This window comes from Perissodus microlepis, chromosome 5 (assembly GCF_051167445.1).
Source record: "Perissodus microlepis isolate ML-2025 ecotype Zambia chromosome 5, ASM5116744v1, whole genome shotgun sequence".
In the NCBI taxonomy this organism is placed as follows: Eukaryota; Metazoa; Chordata; class Actinopteri; order Cichliformes; family Cichlidae; genus Perissodus; species Perissodus microlepis.
In genome coordinates, this window is record NC_140465.1 from 18,074,968 (window position 1) to 18,097,102 (window position 22,135).

General features: G+C 40.7%; 1 protein-coding gene across 1 annotated transcript in view; it reads left to right on the forward strand.

Moving 5' to 3' along the window:
* LOC146387080 (potassium voltage-gated channel subfamily B member 1-like) overlaps positions 1–22,135 on the forward strand; it is a 41,502-nt gene that overhangs the window by 13,144 nt on the left and 6,223 nt on the right. The window lies entirely within an intron of this gene.

The following is a 22,135-nucleotide window of genomic DNA, read 5'->3' on the forward strand; positions in this document are numbered from 1 at the left end:
GACACTCAGCTGATTGGTGTAATAGCGCGGTGCCTGAAGACGGAAAATGGTCTGAAGGTGGTGTTTTACAGTGCTCTTTACTTGCTCACACTTTGTGTAAAGGAAAGAAGTTTAACAAAATGTAATTTTATTTGAATTTTTATATGGGGAGATATCCTTTATCGATTTTTGTTGTCATGTGATACATGGAGACTTCAAGTAGCTCCGACAGTGCTTACCAACAAGTTTAAATTAAAAGAGAGACTGACAATTTTTGGTAATTATTAATCTTTAAAGCCACTAATTTACAATATTTACATAGCACATACAGTTGTATATGTGGTTACATTCATATATATGCATTTTAACAGTAAAATATGGGAACTGTCAAAACTGTGACTATAGCTATGTCACGCTAACAGTATCCTGATCTTTTCTATATTTACAAAACCTACATCTATCAATACATGTACAGCACATGTTAATTTTATCTGGTTGTACTGATAGCATAGAGTTTTACTTTTAAACATCTTTAAAAAGTACATCTCAATCTTCTGTGCTGCTATATCTATATGGCACAGCTAGCATATGTTGCTAACTTCTGAAACTATTGCGAGGCTCCATGATATGACATTGTGGTAAAAAAAAAAAAAAAGGTCTATTGGCATGAATGGAGATGACGCAACTCTTCCATTCAACAGCTCTAAGTCTCCACACATGAAATATAAACAGCTAGATATTATGTAGGCTGTCTTCATAGAACCAAAGCAGGTCTGAAGCAGGGGGTGTGGATACAGGATCTCTAGGTTGTCTCTGAGGGACGTTGGCAGGACATCCTTGGGTGACTGGGTTGCAGGTTTTGGAGCAGAGTCAAGGTTTGGTCTCTTTGTCCCGGTCAACAAGTCATTCCTTGGCACCGGGTCTAATTGGGTGGTATACTTGGTCTGCAGCACTGTTTGGGTGACTGTTCCAACTTAACATCCACAATAAGTCAGGACCAAAGGTTTCCCAGCAGAGCATTGTTATTCACTTCAACTGTCAGTGGTTTTAATGTAGTGGCTGCTCTGCGTCACTGTACAGCGTGTGGGTGTGTGAAGATTTTCTGGGTCAACAAAGTTGTAGCTGATTTTGCCTCTATTTTTTAAAGGGATATAATGGTATATTTTTCCGCATGAGAGTAAGTTTTGGTTCTGCTGCCAATCATCTGTGTGCTTTATCCTCTGGGCTTCAAAGTAAAGTTGTCATCCAGTGAAGCAAATGGGAAAACAGATGCACTCCTAGGCCTGACAGTCAAATAGTGAGAGAGAGAGCAAAAGTCAGTTCAAAATATGCTCAATCCAAAGTGAACACATGGTTAAGTGAAAAAGGATCAAAGGCCACATCCCTGTGGTATTTGTATGCTAATATTGATGGTAATTATGTAAGACTCCTGTGGTGTGCTGACTGAAGAGGAACTAATGCTGTAATTACATTCAAGAGTAGCGCTTCAGGTAGCAGAGTAGTGCAGACGAGCCATACGAGCCTCGGGAGAACATCATAGTGGTACATGACTGCCAGGATAACACAGAGGAGGTCCTTGGGGAGCAGCTGAAAGCAGTGCACCTCCTCGGGTAGCTCACATGAAACCCTGTAGCCACTCAGCACATCGAATTACTGGCATGCACGGGTTTCTCATTAATTTGCATCCATGCGAATTTAACTGCTGTCCTTAGCATACCGCACCGTAAGAACCACTGAAGCTGACAGTCAATGCCGAGTAGGTGGATTGTGTGAGTTTCAGTCACTATCCCACTAATCTCCAGGCAGCAGTCCCAGGAGTCCCTGTTTTCTTCAGTCCACTGCCAGAGCCGCAGCCTACTCGCTGTTCTCATTTCTCGTCTCTCCACCTACCAGGCACCAGTCAGAAGCACATCAGCTTACCTCTGTCTGGTGTGTGATATAGGCCACATATATAGGCATATTGGTCTTAAGTGGGCCAAGGAGGAGAGGAGAGGAGAGGAGAGGAGAGGAGAGGAGAGGAGAGGAGAGGAGAGGAGAGGAAAGGAAAGGAAAGGAAAGGAAAGGAGAGGAGAGGAGAGGATCAGCTGATGGTCTGTTACTAATACTATGTGCCAGCTGTCTCTATTTTCTCTTTTAATCTTTTGTAAAACCTACTTTAATGGCTTCTTTTTATTCCATCAACTGTATGTAAAAGATGGAAGGAGTCCGATTATATTGAAGTCCAAGACAAAAATACTTAATTACTTACAATATATTTTGTGGCCACAAAACCAGCAGGCGATGTCACGGTAACTGTGTCCATCTTTTATAATCTGTGTTGCTCTCTTTATGGTTATGAACATTACTTACTGCATGACATGTATCTAAAGCTTCAGGTTTAAACTCATCATCACAGAACATTCATCATCATTATTGCCTACCTCAGGCAGCTTCCTCTTCCATGTGAACAGGAGCTAAGACTGAATGGCTCCTGTGAAAACTGAGCAGCCGTGATGTAAATTGAAAGAGTTAGTGATCCGTGGGAAACATGACTCCCTTGTTGTTAACACATTTGTGGTTCCAGATGCAGCTCTCTCTGGACCCAAACACAGACTGAGCTTAGACGATTTAGAAGAACTCAATGTGTGAAGATCATATTAGCATGAACCCGAGGAGTGGAGCGCTAAGGTGGAATTGATTTATTTACCCCTGGCCCATCTCAAGTTTTCTGTATATGCTTAGCATTATTCATTTTTTAACAATATCTGTTGTTTAGAGTTGGATTGCATTCAGTTCTGGACAAAACCTAATTTCTCAAGTACCTTTTATCAGCCTTTCCCGTGTCCAGCCTTTTGATAGAGTTTGATTTTGTTTAATTTTCATATAGGACTTTGTTATAGAAGTCTGCTGATTTTCTTTTTGTAGGTTTCTTTTCAAATGGCCTTTCAAACCTGTTTTCTTTCTCAGGTTTTTCCCTTTGGCATCTAAAATATCCACAAAGTCTTTTTACCTTTTGGGACGTGTTTTTAAAAACACGATTTGGAGCACCATTCTCTGACTTGAAGAAATTAGTTTAACATTTAAACCTATTTTCTGCACATTCCAGCACATAAAATAAAATATTTGTGTTTACACTCAGTCTTTCAAATAGATGCAAGTAAAACACAGCAGAAAATAAATAAAGTCAAAGACTAGCGGTCCTGTTGCTCTATTTTCACCTGTAAAGCAGGAGTGGGGTAGGCGGAGGTTTACTCTGGTGCAGGTGTGCTGCAGCGGTCAGTTGAAGAATCCGCGAGTTTCTCTGTGAATTTCCCGTTACGTCGTTGCGCACTCGGAGCTTGTTTAGGGTTTTTTTTTTTCGCTGTAAAAAGAAGTTTTCTTCCCACGCACAACGGACACTAATGTTTTTGTCACTTTTTATGGAATCAAACTCAAAGTAAGGTCAGTACTTCCACGCTTTAAACGCTGCACGCTCATACTCTCTCCTGCACTCGATATATTATCCATTGTTGCTCTGCACACAGCTGTTGTCACGAACGTCGCACTCGCTTACGTCATTGTCATGAGACATTCTCCCAAAGAAATCACGGTTTTAGTAACGCAGTGTTCCTACAGGAAAATAACGGTAATCTAATTACCGTTTTTGCGATAGTAATCCCTTACTTTACTCGTTACTTGAAAAAACAAGTAACAAGTTACAAGTAACGTTACAAGTAATGCATTACTGCCCATCTCTGATCAGGATGCCTATGCCTGACAGTTACCATCCTTTTTTTATGTGTACTCATTTATGTGCTGTGAAAGGTCATATTTTAACTGTAAACTGACTGAGTACTGTTAGTGATTCAAGTAACCAATAAACAAGGGAAAGTGAGTGAGAACAAACACAAACAGTGGTTTCATCATTGACAGGCTTGTCTTTACAACACCGCCATCCTTCCCACCATCTTTAGTGAACTTGTTGGTTTTTCAAGCAGAGCGCTTTGCTCACAGCATTCAATATTGCCGTGGCCGGTGCACCAAATATGCCTTTTCTGATGGCTGAGGCATTAGTCAATAAAAGTTCTAAGGCTTGAGCTGCAAAAGGTTTCAATTGTCACAAGGTCTGCATGCAGACATGCACCTGCATTTGCAGATTTGGCAAAACCCACATCGCTTCAGCTTCTGTCGTTAATCATCACCAGGATTGTGCAGTTGTGACTGGTGAGTCAAATAAATAATAAGCGCCCTCATGTTTAAAGGAGTTAATATTGACAGACTTCATCCTTGGTCTTTCCCATCTGAGATAAAGTGATGCTGACAAAGACAGCATGTCCAAACTATTTATATCTTATTATGCTTATGTAATACCGTTCCTCCTGTGGTCAGTCCAGAGGGTTTTTGAGCAGGACGGGACTTTAAGAAAATGAGATGAAAAGGGCTGCTTATTAGAGCCTCTTCATCAAACCTCTACCAAGATCAAAATCAGTATTAGATGGAAATCCCAGGGCAACCTTGGCTCTTTGGATAATGCCAACAACAGTTTTGCCAAATCTCTAAGGATTTGCCTTCTAATCTGAGTGTGATCTCACACTTCCTGAGTCTAATGCCAAAAGTGATTAGGGAAATGCTCGCTCGCTGTAGAACATACACTATTTAAGAGAACATAATCAAAGAGAAGGATGGTGACACATGGTGATACCGGACTGCTAACAGACATAACTTTCTGTCAAGTGAAATTTATTACAGAATTGTTGGACTGATTTTCGATATAGTACATAGTCTGGTTACGTGGTCACATGGCAGACTTGAGCTGAAATCCTGAAAGATCAGCTGAAGTGATTATTTAGGAAGTGAGCTTTTGAAGAAAGGAAAGTGACTGTTATCTAAATGATTTAAGAGTAACCACAGAAAAATATAATTGCAATGAATTGTTTTTACCTTTAGAACTTTGAATAATTAAATTAAGAGGGATAATTGCTAGTTAAATGGTCATAGAGAAAGTGCTGGCGCTGTTGTTTGGAGTGTCATTAAAATCTGGCTAACATTCAGCTACAGCTTTGTTGGATGGTTTCACCTAAGAGGAATTTTTATTGACTGACAAATGAATCACCACAAAAAGGATAAATTAAAAAAAGCATGTTTGTTTTTTTCACTTGGATATTTCATTGACATCAAAGTGTGGAGTCACAGCAACACAGCCGGTTGGACGCCTGTGAAAATGCTCCAGACTCCAAAAGTAGGGGTGAGAGGAACTCTGAGACTGCCGGGAAACTCTGCATCTGCTCTTTAATAAATTAACCAAAACAGTAGTTGGTAGACAGGACAGCAGCTGTACTCGCAGCAGAAGAGGCAGATTAGTAGTGAGAAGGATAACAGCTGCAAATTAAAACAGCTCCCTGATTGATTTCTTTCATAATAGGAAGCGCTGTGACTGCCCATCGGACAGGCAATAAAGTGGTGTTTACTCAGCCTGAAGTAAAGTTTGATCAGTAAGAGCGACTGTGTGTGTGTGGCGACTTACAGGAAGTGATATCATGCAGGTAAGCTGAGAATCAGCTGATATGGGTGGTAATGGAGGTCAAGCGGATCTTTTATAAGAAAGTTGTCTTGATGAGAGGGTCAGGTGCGACAGCAGAAGACTCGTTCACTGTGTTTTAATCTGAGGTCAGAATCTCCATGTATGGCAGCGACTGGCTGGGCCGGCATGCTTGACTGTCGGCCAGTTTACAGCAGGCTGGATGGATGGCAGTGTGTGGAGCATCATCCAGCAGTCTGACATGTGTTTAGCCTCTTATTCAGTGAGTGTAGCTTTCTTCTTGAGCATGATGCGTAGGAAACTAAAGTTAGGGCTCATTCCTATGAGACAATAGTGTACTTTTTTTTAAAAGAATGGCATGGTTAAATTATAGCTACTCATTTCTTACAGGCTTTTCTCACTCGGTTGCTGTCCAGTATCTCCACCCCATGATGCCAGCGATGGCACCAGCATTAAAAACATTCTTTAATTTAGAGTTTTGTTCCACTTGCAAATCATTGTCTCTGTCATTTCAACTTTATACAACTGGGATGCACAGCCCGACTGAAAATCAGCATGCTGCTACAGTCCATGTTGGCTTGGCAGCTTTTTCTGACATTACTTATTCTTATGGGTATTTCATGAATGAGGACCTATCGTGCTAATTTTCAGCTCCATATTTTTGTTATTGGACCCAGAATTGAAAATAACCTTTATCTCATTCTGTGCCTAGGTGCGTCCACTCAATTCACCTCTGAAATAAGCTGTTTAGCTTCTCTCCCCTTAAGCCAACTGTCCAATTAGTGTAATGGGATGGTTGCCTGCTGATTGGCTGAACATCAGGTGGGTGGAATTTCTGTGCCTCCAGAGGTGTTTGCCTGAGATTAATTTCTAAAAGATATTTTCTCTCCCTGACATCATACAGAGCCAGGAGTAGAAAGTCTGGAGACAGAGCTTCTGACTCACAGGGAGGACTTTTTACGCTGAGCACATCATTTGAAACTTTGGTCATGTGTAATATGAGCAGCCATAGCCAGTAAAAACTAAGGTTAATAGATCTCCTTTAAGGCAAAAAAAAAGCTATATATTAAACATTTAAAGCTACGTTTAACACACTAAGATAGTTTTTTGTTTTAAGAAGTGTACACACAGCCTGGGACAATTCAAAAATTGTATTAAGAATGATACATTAGTAACATATTTGCGTTAAAAGCATCTTGGCTCCCTGTGAGACGGCTTTCAGAGGAGTAAAATCAATTTTCTTCTCCACAGAGAATTTAACATTTTTTTTGTGTGCTTCCTCTAAAAAGGGGTCTAAGCTTGATGCAAGTGTTTTTTTTATCCTTTATTGCTAACATAACAGCAGCACAGTGAGGTCCTCTGAAACTGACTTGATACAAGCTCAATAATCCAAGTAAGGAAATCCAAAAAGTCGAGTCTGTTCAATCTTGAAATACAGTTTTTAGTGGGAAAATCTGTTCATCACTGAAAATGCTGCATCCAGATAAACAGCAGTAACTTCCTGGGCTCCCCTTAAATTATTATATAAGAATGTAAGAATAAGCTAAGAATATTATTGATTACTGAGCTGACACCATTATGTTTATCAATACACATTCCTGTGTGTGTGTGTGTGTGTGTGTGTGTGTGTGTGTGTGTGTGTGTGTGTGTGTGTGAATAATCTACTGATTACTATGGAAACAAACTGATTGTTAAGGTTGTTGTTGTTAAGGTCTGTGTTAAATCATCAGATGCCTTCTTTAGTCCAAACCAAAAGTGGGCGGATCGATCCAGATATCGATATTGGTATCAGGTCAAATCTAGCATGATAGGATTGATACTTCTGCTTGTACTATTATACTACTGCTATTCTATACAGTATAGTATACTGCTATAATACTGTTTCTATATCCTACGTTCAGTATTTGAACCACTGACTTGTGTTAAATAATTATTTTTATTCTTCTTGGAAACTAAAAATTATACATCAAACCTGCACAATGAGAAATCTCTGAGCTGTTTTGCATTGACTGCTACATCTGTTTTATTTACAGCCTATGGCACATTTAAACAACAGAAGTTGAACCAAACTGCACATGTGCAGGGCACATGTATACTCCAGATCTTTAAAAAAACCCACTTTGAAATACATGGAAAGCTGAAAGGTGTGTTTGGTTGTATTAGTTATTGTGGAAAGTGAAAATCACAGTGGTCATTAAAATGTGTTCTGAATATTTGCAGATTGATGATGATTCATCCCATAAATCATGGCACACTGCTCTCCCCTACATAAGCTGCCTTTATAAGTTCAAAGTATCGTTATGTTGGTATCTGCAATACTGACCCTGTATTTACTTGGTATTGGAACCATACCAAATTTTAACAGCACTAGACATTCAGTGTAGAAATTTTTAAAACTGGAACAAAATAATGTTTTGGGTTTTTTATATTGCTCAACTAAATGATCCGATAATCTAATAAATTCAAATTTTCGTAGAATTTGCACAGCATGCCTGGAGCTTTTTTTTTCTAGCCGCCTACTTAAATGTCGGAAATTGAACAGAAATAAGAGGTTTTTTACCCTCTGTAATCTAATTGGTGTAATATAAAGGATATTGGATGTGGTCTTCAGAGAATCTAGTCTTACTGGCTTCTCAAACAGCTTTACACTGTAAGCCACATTCATGCACTCATGCAAAGCTTTGTCTACCACACACATAGAAATAGAACATTGCTGGTCACAAGCCAGTGTACTCCTAGTGTCAGGCCTAAGCCCTGATAAATTGAGGGGATTGCATCAGGAAGGACCTTAGCCATTGGTGCTGGTGACCAGTGAGGCGGAGTTGGAAAGAAGAGAGAGAAGAAGAGGGCAAAGGTGCGTTCAGAGTCAGGGAGAGAAGAGGAAAGGTGGGAACATGGAGGTGAGAGTAGGGACATTGCATGTAGGGACTATGACTGGCAAAGAGGGAGAGCTGGCTGAAGAGAGGCAAGGCTAAGATAATTTGGACATGTGCAGAGGAAGAATAGTGTACAAATTGGAGATATAATGTTAAAAATGGAGCTGCCAGGCAGAAGGAAAAGAGCAAGACCAGAGAGAAAGGTTGATGGATGTAATGAATGAGGAAGAAAGCAGAAAGTTAATGTGAATGAAGAAGATTGGATTAGCAGATGATTGGCTGTGGCAATCCTAAAAGGAGCAGCCAAAAGAAAAAGACAAATCTTGGCCATGATGATCTTTGACATGTAGTGTAGATTTCTGTACCTCTAAGCTCCTTAGATTTGATTTATAAATCATTTTGAAGTGACCGATTTGTTTTAAAAATCCTGAGTGCCAAACAAGCTCCTTTGAGCCTCCTGAACACGTGTCTTAATAGAAACATGTCAGCCAGTGCTGTAAATCGCACTGTAGTGTCTCCTGTGTGTTTCAGTGTGATAACCTGCCCCCTGGCCTCTGGTTTTTTCCATGTCCTCTTTTTTATGAATAGCTGCATCTGTTATGCAAATTCTTAAAAGCCTCGAGTCACCATGGAAACTATCAGCTGGGTTGTACGCTGAAGTGCTGCAGTTTCCTCATGAGGATATCTGGGTACAACTGTGCTGCTGTCAGGGCATTTGTGTTCTTATAACTATGTTATAAATACAAACAAGGCGGGGGATAATTCTGCATGTAGCAGTGATGTTTTCCCTCTTTACTGTTTGTACATGATGACTAATAATCTAATCTTTCCTTTTCCTGTGTTTTTTTTAAATAATCAGTGTCCAAATCCTGGTCCAGTGATTCAGACAGATCACATGCAGTTGCCTGCCTTTGTTTGCACTCACCATATGCTGTGGCAGACAGCTGGCCATGCATCTCTGTCTCATTAAAATCTCTGTCCACTCCTGTTACAGCATTACTGAAAGGCCACGCAGCCCAGTTTGCAGAAATCTACCATTCTTCTATATCACTGTAAATACAGTAGTTTTATAGCTTACTGGAAGTAAGTATCCTTTGCTCCTGCCATTTTCTCCTGTTCTTTTTCAGCCTGCATTGAAAGGCTCCATCACAAAGTCAGATGTAATGAACGTTTTATTTTTGTATCCCAGGCCTCTAAGCTCTGAACTAATGTTCATTTTAAAGGTTAGATCCCTCTAAACTGTTCCTATGGTAAATGTCAGGCTCTCAGTTCTTTCTTTCTTTAAGTTGCCCGTTATTGCACAACTTCTTTTTAACATTTCACTGAGGTATTTAGGAAAATAGGTCACTTCCAAAGTTTCTCTTCTGCCTGTTGCCTTAGGGCTCCTTAGTGCCTGTACATCTCAGCTGCATACATTATACACCATACACTGCACTTCAAACATCTTTTTTTGCTGGTTCCTTTCTACATTATGTATTTCCGACTTCATTTTACCATTTTACCACGGAGGATGAGCAGGTGCCTCGGAGTGCTGTTACCTCAACTGGACAGAAATGAGCAGCTTGACACTGACACAGAAGTCTTACTGTATGAACACGAGACACACTGCTGAGGTCGACTGTAGTCACGTAGGAAATCTCTTGGTCTGCCTTTCCACTCTTCTAAATCCTTTAGGAGGAAACACTGGCTGGTGTACAGCAGGAGTTTCATCTGTACGGAAAGGAAAATAGATGTTTTTATGATGCACTTTGCATCTGTGTAAAGTATGTAAGATCTTAGATCCTTATGAGGGCAGTTAATATTAGTCAACTAATAAAACACTAGTTGTTCCCCCACAGCAATAGAGGAAAAAAGTCCAAGGTGGAATCTGCCACTCACTATACTCATATACTATATTACACTCATATATGCTATATATATATTTACTGTCATATTATCAAGGTAACCATTTTTTTCTCTGCAAAATCCAAACATTATATAACAACCACGATGAAAAATAGTCTAAGCTCTTGGCCCTTTCTCCAAACTCCCCACACACAGATCTAATCCAGAGTCCCTTCCCTTTCACCCCTACTTGTAGATCAACCCAAAGGACTTGTCCCATTGCCAGACTCAGTAACCAAATGCAAAAGGTCTCATTCCCAGTTGAAAACAGCAGAAGAGATCCATTCTGCTTTTGTGCACCACAGTGCATTACATTTTCAGGTTGTTTTTTAAAAGTTCCATTCTGACCACCTGCACTTTTTACCTGTCCATCACAGACCTCAAACGTGTACAAAGGGCAGGTTTAAATATAGAAATTTGTACACCAACCTTACTATGATACTATGATACAGTGTCATTGAGGATCATCAGTCACAGTGTAAATGGACTGACTCTTAAAAAACACTTTTGTACTCAAACACGTCCCATTCACTCGTTCACTTAAGCACTTTTCCATGTCTAAGTGCTTTCTATCTAACATTCATATTCCCACAAACACATCTGAAGCAACTCTGGGTTCAGTAGCCAAGGGTTGCTTTGGCATGCAGACTGAATCAGTCAGGGATAAAACCACCAGCCTTCTGATTAGTAGATGATCTGCTCAGCCACAGCCACCTCCGTGTCAGATAGATTTCCAGCTATGACTCTACGAGACAAAAACAAATGTTAATGGCCACATACTTGCCTGTTGCCTCTTTTTCAACAGCAAGCAGGCTCTGCTTGCGGCAATCCTTCCCCTACTTACTCGATTTGTCTACCTGCACCTTCATTCTCTTCCCCAGAATGAAATTCAGGTTGATGGGTTACTGTTTCAATAGTTTTGAAACTGGAGCAAACCAGTTCAGTGGTCAGAATGGGATTTCCAGGTTGTGATCTAAAAATAGCAGTCACGCTGGGAGAGGTCTAGATGTAGAAGAGGCGGTGGCCTTGATGACCTTGAAGGGTAAACTGACCTGACGCAAATCAGGTACACTAAAAGTTGTGATTTCAGCTTTTACTGCAGAATTCATTACCTCACAACACAGACTCTTACATTAGTATTAACGATCCAAAAAAATTCATCTTCATCAGTTGCCATGGAAATTTGTGATCATACTTTTTATTAGGCAGAATGGTTTAATATTGTGGTTGAAAGGTATGTGAAGCTGACAATGTCTAATAGAGCAAAGTGCACGTTGCATCAGGTATTAATTGTTATGTCTAACTATTTACTTACTTTCCACTGCTTTTAAATTTTTACAAACCAGAAAAAAACTATATGATACACACGCACATAAACCAAGAAAGACATAAAGGAAAGGAAAAGGAACGGGAACGGAAGGAAATAGATTCTGCCAGGCATCCAGTGGCGCAGCACTTTCTATAATTGCAACCTGGTGAATTTGTTGTCATGGCTACACTGAGTAGTGGGTCTGCACACTGGGACCAGTTAAGATAATTTTAGTTTTGATGCATTAGTAGTTTCACAGGCTCGCAGACACACATATAAATGTGAGATGTTACCAGAATTTCTCTACTGCTCTACTAGATTATGTATCCAAAAATAATAATACTTTAAAATCAGCAACAGGGACATATTGTAAATAATGAACCTCCTAACATCCACCAGGGTTCAATACCTTAACCAAGGTTACTGGACTGGAAGAGACGGGGGATCAATCCACTGACCTTCTGATTGGTAGATGACCTGGTCTATCACCTGAATATCAGCTGCCAATATATAGTGTGCAATTTGGGATTACAGGTTAAATGCTGTAAGATTATTATTTGGGGATGATAAATGGATGGGTAAACCTAAACTAGTCCCACAAACAGGTCACTAGTGAACCTGTGGATATTCATAACCGAATTATATAACAGATTATGCAATGTCTGGCTGAGAGTTAGAAGAGCAATACCAATCTCATATCTGTATATTCAATATAAACCATTAGCTGGTTAACTTAACTTACCATAAAGAATGGAAACTAGTGAAAGCAGCTAGCCTGGTGGGGTCTAATGGTAAAATTTACATAGAAAGGCCTCTGTGAGCTGTTAAGGAGCCAGGTTAGCTGTGTCCATCTGTAATTACTCTGTGGGGTAAACAATAGACTGCATGAATTTTCTACAATCATTCAGGGCTTTGCATTTTGAAGCTGCTGCATTAGCATTTTGCCCGCTGCCCTTTAGTATTTAACTTCTTGCGTGTCTGAATGAGAGTAACAGTCAAAATCTTGAACTGTTCCCTTAAGTTATTTCACAGTACCACTGCACAGTCTATCGTGAAGTCATTGAATGTCCAGCACAAAAACCGAAAACTTGTTCATGTTGCCCGGTTAGCATCACAGCCACAAAAACCAGGCCTCTCCTGTTGCAGGTAGTGTTTACAGTAAACGTCACGAGTAACTATCTCCACTCAGTGCTGACACCCAATCCTGTCACAGGAACCCACTGACATTTAGTCTTTGTGGTAAACAAGGACCATTATGCAAATAGATTAAGTTGTATTTGTTTTACTATGATTGACTCTTTGATTCCTGCTTTTTCTTTGTAGTTATTCTGTTTTGGATAATATCCTGTTATTAGTAGTAGTACTTTTCAGCAGTACCTCTGTGATTCCCTGACTCTGTCTTGTATTTCTGTTAGTGTCTGTCCCCCTTCCTGTTATTGTGTCTGATGTAAATCTTCTTGTGTCTGTGTTTATTATTTATATTTTAGTTACTTCCTGTTTGAGTTTGAAGGTTAGATTTTGTTTTCTTGTGTCTAGTTTCACTTTCTGTGAGTCATCCTGTCATCCTGGCCTACCAGTCTTCACCTGTGTTACTTACTTTCAGATGTGCTTCGTTCTCCAGCTATCTCCTGCTGTCTTCTCATTTGTTGTCGTCAGATTTTCTGTTATGCTCACATGAGTCCAGATGCCAAGTAAGGATTTTGTGTTATCCGGGTAAACTGTTGGTTAATTCTGGGTTTTCTGTACTACAAAGGGGCTTCCCGTTTTGTCCTCGTTGTCCTACCACCATGGTAACTTGTGCTGCAAACCTAACCTGCTTCATAGCTGGTTAGGATCCAGATTAGAGATCAGCAGGTACAAAATTTACCACCTACTGACTAATTGATCCCCTGGAAAATAACGTAACCATCACTGGAAGTTCTCTCAGATGTGTATGTGTGGATAGGGGATATCATGTCTTTGTGTTTATAGTCTTAGATGTAACTTTGTTTCTTGGTTGTTGTTTTTTTCTGCAGGCTGCAAAGAATTTTTTAACAATTTCATTATTCTCTAAGCCTCAACATATGAGCCTAAAATGATTCACCTACGCTTTACTTGCTTATGAAATTTGTAACAAATTTGCACGTAGACTAAGCCTGCATTTGAATTTCGTTTCTAAATTAGTCTTGCTCTCAGACCATTAGATGCCACCTGTGAGGGCTAAAACCTTAAACCGTCCTTTTAAATTTTTTTAATTTAATGAAACGCTTAATTATAATCCATCAGTATTGGCAGTGATCCTTTACTATCTGCTCACAGAGATTCTCAGGGATCTCCCAGGAAGGTGGTGCTATTTTCTTGGTCACGAGGCGTTGATTTCGTACCTGCCTGCTAGAGAGCAGGTTAACCCCCTTCATAATACTAAAAGCCCAGTTATAAACCTGAAGTTACCTGAATAAGACAAATCCTCTCATTAAAAAGTAAGTCAAGACAGTAAAAGCCCCACCCATGTAAGTAATCACCATTCACTGCTAAATGGTAGTGTCTGATGGCTGCTGACTCTCTTTAAGCAGCTCTTGATGCTGATTATCGTCTCTAATTACAGGTAAACCTGTTTTCACTGGAATATTAATTACAACAAGCTCCGGTTCCTTTCTCGACTGGTACTTTTGTCTAATTAACATCACCCCAGCCTTCATAGACGATAAGCAAGAATCTCATTGCTCTTGTTATGCACTACAGCACCAAATGGTCCATTTTCACAGTGGTAATGATTCAGCTGAAAAATTCTGTTCGTTTTCCATTCACCTGCCAACACTGCTGCCACGTTCATAGTGAGCAACGACCATAGCAACAAGAGACAGCTGGAGCTCCAGCCTGCAAAAAAAAAAAAAAAAAATTATAAGTATCGAGAACAAAGACAGATTTTGAGAACTTGTCATTTTCAGCTGGGTGTGATGTGTCTTCACTGAGAGGAGATGTGAGATGGCTGTGAGCCATGAGCCTTGCCAGTGTGCTGAATTTCAGCAAGCAGAAAAACGCCCACTGTCTAACAGGATTGTACATCTGAGGATCACAGACACCATACTTATTCCATTAGCAGGGCTCACCCATGCAGACTGTATTTTTTTCCCCATCCAGCTTGGAGGAAAGCTTCCCAAGCTTATTGTGGGTTACCACAGTAGGTTTGTTTAAACAGGGACATGCTGTTTGAAAGCCCAGCCTGTCTCTGAGGTTCAGCAGAGAGTGCAGCCAGCATGCAGTTCATTAAAGGCTCGCAGTTCTTCAGACAAGTTATCTCTCTTTTCTCTAAAGTCTTTGTGGTGAAACCCGCCCACTGACTTGTCCATCAACACAATGCTAATGAAAATGGTAGAATTTATTACAAGAATTATGTGTAATTGCTGTATGTTATGAATAATTCTTACATGAGGTGGAGCAGTGTCACCTCACAGCAAAAGGATCCTGGGTTTGAATCCACTGATCGCTCTGTGTAGTTTGCATTGTGTCCCCGTGCCTGTGTGGGTTTCCTCTGAGTAATCACAGTTCACAGTTATGCATGTTGTAGGCTGCGTTCCAGATACAGCACAGAGTGACGCCACTCCCGAGTTAATGTGTTCCAGAAAAATGAGGAAAAACAGGATTTATTTCAGTTCTTTAGCTAAGTAGAGCCATTCATGTTCATCACTGACAATACAGCAAAATACTTGCCTTCTGACTTTACTTCTGACAGGAGCACAGCATTAGGTTAACCCAGGGGTGGGTTAACCTAATGCTGTTGTATATATATGCTGTTGTTATATCCACGAGGGCCGGTGTCCCTGCAGGTTTTAGATCTCACCTTGGGTCAACACACCTGAATCACGATTAGTTCGTTACCAGGCCTCTGGAGAACTTCAGGACATGTTGAGGAGCTAATTTAGCCATTTAAATCAGCTGTGTTGGTTCGAGGACACATCTAAAACCTGCAGGGACACCGGCCCTCGTGGACTGAGATTGCCCACCCCTGGGTTAACCGGTGATTTTAAATTGGCCTTAGGAGTGAATGTGAGTGTGGTTGTCTGACTCTCCCTGTTAGCTCTGGATAGACTGGTGAACGTTTTGGGGGTGTAACCTGACAACTGGGATAGGCTCCACCCCCCTCTGATCCTGAATTGCATAAGTGGTTAAAAATGGGTGGAAAAAATGATCTAGAATACTGTCTACACATTTTATAGCAACACTGCAAAAAAAAAGTTACATTTTTTTAATGTCAAAAACTAATGTAAAAAAAAAAAAGAAGAAAGAAGAAAGTGTAAAACAGGATTTAGATATGAAACTTCTGAATGGACCACTCTACGTGAGATTTGTTCTTTAAAATCTCTAAAACAGTTTATAATAAACATCTGTTTTTTAGGCCACAGTGCTAGAGATCCTTCAGTCTACATCATCTAGTGCAGGTGCTCCAGATATTTCAGACGCAAGGTTTCTGTGGCCTCCGGTTGGAGTACAGATGTTTTATCAAGGAGACAGCAGCGCTGGTGACTTTTGTGCTCGTCATCCATAGGGAATAATCTCATTTCACTTTCTCACTTCTCCCATATTTTGTCTTCATTTTCACCGAGCCACCTCTGTTCTTTATGCCACCGCTCACCTTTTCTCTGCCATCCTCGAAAGGCAGACGTCTTTAGCCTCTGAGCGCCTGATGATGAGCTCCTAATACAGTGAAAAATCAGATGAAATGCACTGCAGACTGTTAAATATTAGCCCAGATCAGGTCACTTTCTTTTTTTACAACTCATACTATAATTTAAGACATTTTGGGTGAAATGAATTTAATACTATATCTTAAATTATACTTTATCTTTTAAATCTGAACTGGATAACCACTAAAATAATGCAAAATATTGTGCATGTTAGACTTCTAGAGGTTCACAGAAAGTCAGACAAAAAACAGAAATCTGTGAGCGCACACTTAACGCACTTTGTCCTCAGCGTTTTAGCACCACCTTCACACCTTCAAAAGGACACATCCTGTGAGTAGCCGCGAGCTCAGTAATCTATCTCCCTGTCTTCTCAGTACATAGCACAGGATATACAAAGGCTCTCTATGGAGAGGCTCAAAGTTGGGACAGAAAAGGTTGCTAGGTAAGGTGAAAAGAAGCAGGGGGGTACGCCTGTGTGGGACACAGAAGGTCTTGTCAATTTCAATGCTCAAGTTAGACTCGGAGTAAGTTTTTTGTTTAAAAGCTGGTTGTTGCTTTTCTGTATTATATTACTGTAGAAGCTACTTTCAGCTGTCACCTCATTCACCAAGGGTCACAACAATGGGTAGCTCCGCATATTTGATTTGGCAGATGCCCTTCCTGTGTTGTAAGACTCTGTATGTTCCAAAAACACATCAGGTTCCGTTTACTTGATTTTGAGGGGGCGCTCTTGTGCGCTGTTCTGCTACTATTCAACTCACCAGTATCATCACGTACATTTTATTCAATATTCTAAGGTTTGGTTTGTGTTCCAGGTTTTGGTGGTTGTTGTTATATTTCTGCTCTGTTTTATTTTCTGGTCTTAGTTTTGACATCTAGTCTCTGTGTGTGTTAGTTCCTGTTTTACTTTGATAGTCTCCATCTCGTGTGTACTATGTTTAGTTTTGCTTCCCCTGTCAGCTGTCTTCCCATCCGTGTCCTGTTCCCTCGTTATCCTGTGTATATATTCTGTGTGTTTCCCTCTGTTCTCTGTTGTGTTCTCCCTCATTGTAGTTGGTTGGTCTGTCTTTAAATCAATTTATGCAGTTACGACACATTTTATTATAACCTAATCCTTAAAAGGATTCAATGCCGTAGAGGCCCACAGACCGGTTAAAGTCTAAAAGTCTTTTTGTAAGGTTTGTTCACAGTTGCAAAATATTAAAAAATGAAAACAATGTTGTCCCAGAAACTATAAAAGTACTATATGAGAAATAAAAGGAAGGAAAGCATGTTCAGGGGTTCATCATAATTATATTATGTAAGAGCAGCAGGTGAGAGCAGTTTTTATTGCACCGCAGTCCCTTTGTGGAACTTTCCAAGAAGGTGATTGTAACCCTGGGGAGTTATAGTGTTTATAGCTGCAACAGGCCTTTTCTCCACTAAGGAGAGGACTTTCCACTTTATTTATTAGCAATGTAATACCATCCATCTGTTCCCCTGTCTCTATTAAAAAACAAAAACACTCACCCAGTGTCCCGCAGAGGAAATAACTGCAGCACCACAGCAGCCCCTGTAAGAGGACGGGCCAGTCGTTTGCATAAAGGGCAGGAAAACATTTATTGGCCAGACACAGACAAGTACAACAATGAGAGGATTAGAGATGCCATCTTGCACTCAACATTCACACATAAAATAAAATGAAGTGAATCACTGCGTGACATAATCCCCCCTATTGATTCGTCTCTTGTTGCGAAAAAGGCAAATCCAGTTACAAAGAAGTGAATCATTGGTTCACGCAGCGTGACGCAGTGGAAAATCCGTTCTTGATGTCAGATTTTACATCATGGGCTACATCCAGACCACTTTGTGGCGGACCAGTGAAAACTCTCTCTCTGCCAGTGTACATAGATGTGTATATTTAAAAAAATAATATGCTATTTCAACAGAAAGACATCTGTAAGCATGACTCTTTGAAGTAAGAAGTAAGTGTGTAAAGTCTAAAATTTCTTTTCTCCTTCACATTTTCCAAAGTCATCCTGTGGACCAGATTGGAGTCTTTACCAGCCAATTCTGGCCCCTATGCCTCATGTTCGAAACCCCTGCCTTACTACATGTATTTCTGTATTCATATCGTCCTCAGTTGTAATAACTCTGTGATGATTACTTTTTAAGTAACAGCTCTTGAAGCCAAAATGTAAATGTGGTCAAAGGTTAGTTTCTGATTAAATGCCCCTAAAACTGATAATACTCCCATAATGCTGACTTGTACTTTGTGCTAAGTGCCAATTGGCAAATCTTAGCATGCTTAGGCTACAAGTTGCTCTGAGAACATAAATATGATCTCAGAGATGCCAAGAAACTGATGGAAAGCTGATGGGTGAAATGCGCTGCAGAAGCATTTGAAAGCATCATATTGTGATGCATTTCCTCCCCATGGAAATATCACTTCACTTTTGTAAGTAAGTGCTCTGCCTCCGTAATGCATAAGTTTTATAGCATCTGTCTTGATGGAACAAGCCACAAACTTGGGCAAAGTTTGACATTCATTTTGCCTGAAAAAAAAAAAAGAATCATTGTTTTGGGGCTGGCAATTTTTTTCCTAAACAGTCACTACAACAACTTTGGCCTTGTTGCTTGTCCAAGTTAATTATTAACCATATATCTGAACTCAACACCAGCGAGAAACAAAATAACATATGTCTGATAAAATATAGAGGTGAGGACACTCGTTAAAAATAATGAAATGCTTTGTTTTTTCCATCCTGGCAAATGAGCACGACTTGGTTACACAACTGTATCAGTGTCAAGGCCCCCTTCCCTCTGTCTTCCGGTCCTGACGGGACACTCCTTCCCTGTGGAAGCCTCCTGCCAGGTGTTAATAGACACCCTGCTTTCCTGTCCATTCCTCCCTCGATCAAGCGTGAAGTTGAACCAAACCCCGAGTGGTGAACGCAGTGTGAAAACTAGGCTACATCTCTGGTTCTGCAGTCCGCCATGGCCCACTGAGGATCCACTCATGCACACCTTTTCCAGGACAGCAAAGCTTGCACTTGAGGAGGATATTAAATATTCAGTCTCCTGCCTCTACAGGCCTGCAGGGAAGGAGGCTTGGGGCTAATTACTGAGCTGGAGGGGGGGAGTGTGTGTGTGTGTGTGTGTCTCTCTCTCAATATGTTTGTGCTTGTTAGGGGTGAGCATGTGCCATGGTTGTGCAGAAGCAGCAACAGCCTTGATCAGATTTATCTTCCATTTATGCAAACAGGAAGTGGGACGGGCTGTCCTCATGACTCCAGTGCTTGTCATTAAGAGCTAATGAGGTAACACAGCACTGACCATAACCCTCTTTAGCAGCGCATCTGCGTCTTAATGTCCCTGCTGTACTGTAATACATTCGCCCATACATATTTCAGCTTTCAGTTGTGCACTGTGTCAGCTACATGAAGACACTACTGATTCATTTTAACTTTAACTTTGGAACACAATCATATTGCACTCCATGTGTCCTTACGACAGGGAGCTCATTGGTTTCTGTTGCAAAGCACAGACTGGGTTAGCCTCATTTTCCCTTCGTCACAGATTTGTCACAGCGCCGAGTGTCCTCAGCAGACATCCTTCTCTGCCTGTGTCTGTCTGTATCACTGTAGCGAGCTTGCGTTCCTATAATCTCCTCTCTGGCTGACCCTAGTTGGCTCACTACCAGGGTGGGAGGAGAAAAGGTGAGCGAGGGAGATAATTTGATGGGAACTGGAGCTCATCATCCTTCAGGTGCTCTTTTTACACAACACAGCCAGGTTTCAGCGTGATACATTAAAGTGCACTCCAGCCTGCTAGAAAAGTCCTGATCTGTTGAGCGCTGTTTCCACTGAACACTTCAGGCTCGGTCTTGAGTCCCAATCTGATGCTAAATCAGCGCGCTCCCTGCATGATTTGCTTTTCCCAAAACTCCACTTTAGGGTTTCTGCTAAGTTGTGTGACCTCCACATCCTCGCAAAACTGCTGAAAACAATGCCGCAATCTTTTACCTTTTACAGTTAAGGGTAACGTTTGTGTTTTTTTATAACTTTAGCTGATTTATTCTCTTGAGTGTGATTATTTAGTTACCTGAAATCTACCTCTAACAGGTCTTATTTCAGAGTTTAATCCATCATTTTGACTCTCTTGGGATCCAGACCTGGAGGCAGGCTATTTCAGGGAAAGCTCTGATAAAGTTTACATTTCGGGGTGCCCTTTAATTCCCTCTTGCTTCTAAACTCCTGTCCTCTCTTGCCTCATCCGAACAAAAGTTTCACTGCTTTTAGCCCCTCTCTCTTTAAAGGCCAAGCTAGGTGTGCAAGCGCTCACCTGTCAAGATTAATTAAAGCTTATAGAGGTTGACTGGCACAAGGGAATAATCCCGCTCTCCAGTTGCCTGGGACATGGCCTCCACAGTGACCTTGTGCTGGATTTCACACTGACTCCAGGACAGGAATAATAGGTGTGGCACACCTACACAGCCACAACGGTGTAGGCTTCCTAATCCCCAGCACTATGACTAGACCCTGTTGTACTCAGCAGATTATATCATTAGTAGGTAGCTCAGTGCTTTAAAAGGTCTCCAGTAGCCTTTCAGTGGGTCTTGCTTGCTACGCATGCTGTCCTTTGCAGCAAAGTAATTCATCCGGGTTTTCTTGAAGCCCAGGGCATTGAAGGATTGTAGCAGAATGAATAGAAATGGAGACAGAGGCAGTAAAGTGTCAAAGGGTTTGTTTGTTTGTTGGGGGGTTTTTTTTTTCAGGAGTATCGGTACAATCAGAAACTCCCTCTCGCTCTCTCGCTTTCTTGTCTTTTGCTTACACTCTCTCCCAGTGTAACGCAAGACACTTACAAAAAGAAAAATGCCCCAGAGTTCACATTAGTTCCGACCCTTCTTTTGAAATGCTGACATGAAAGTAGAAAAGCTAGAGGGGCCATGAACTAATATCATCAAAAGGATGAACCAGGGCGTTTTAGCTATTTCTGAAAAATGCAGTTAAATGCTACAAATGGAGCAACACCAGTTCTTCTCTTTGATACTGAGTTTCTCTTGGGAATGACCGTCCTTGCTGCCATACAAGACTCAAACTCTTATATCTTTTTTGATTCAGTCAAGCATCTTACCTGATCCCAGCCCTGAAGACCAGCTGTACTGTGCCAGTGCAGAGTTGGAGTGGCAGTGTTTTTCCCATTCATCAGCAGACACCCAGTCATAGACCTGACTGTCAGTTTCCATTAGCCGGCGATGCTTGAAGAAAAGCCAGAAGGTCAATTGAAAACACTGAGTGTTGTTCTGAAAGAAGCTTTTCAAACCATCTGGTCTAAAAAAAATATCCCATCAAGGCTGTCATCAGATCAGATTTTCTCTACATGATTAACTCAGTCAAAAGATGGTTTTAGTATCTGCACTGATATTCGCTGTGAATTGCAATAAAGCAAAATGACTCCCCTGAATGTACAGCAATGTTTGATGTATCTGTGATACTTTTCCTCTTTGTTGCGAATAATAACTTTGATGAATCTGGTTTTGAAAATAAAAACTGTGGTGCGAGCTCCATATTCAGGGTAATGAGAAGGAGCCTTCCATAAATACAAAACAGATGGCTTCAGACTTGTTGCATACTCTGTGCAGTCTTTTAATCTCTAAGTGTTCACTTCTGTCTAGAAGGCCATCGGTTAAGAGATATTCTGATGATCAAGCATTTGCTTCTTGTTTGTGTAAGATTAACAAAATGGATTGGGCAATTACTCCAAAACTATCCACATTTGGCATGCATGTGCTGATCAATATCACGCTTTTTGATTTGTTCAGCTCAGCTTCTGTAGTCTAAAATGTGAGGAATTTTACAAATAGCTGAATTTTAGCTAAATGTTACTAAAATAGAAGTAACTGACACTGCTAACATGCTAATGCTCCTTGTTCCCCCTTCAG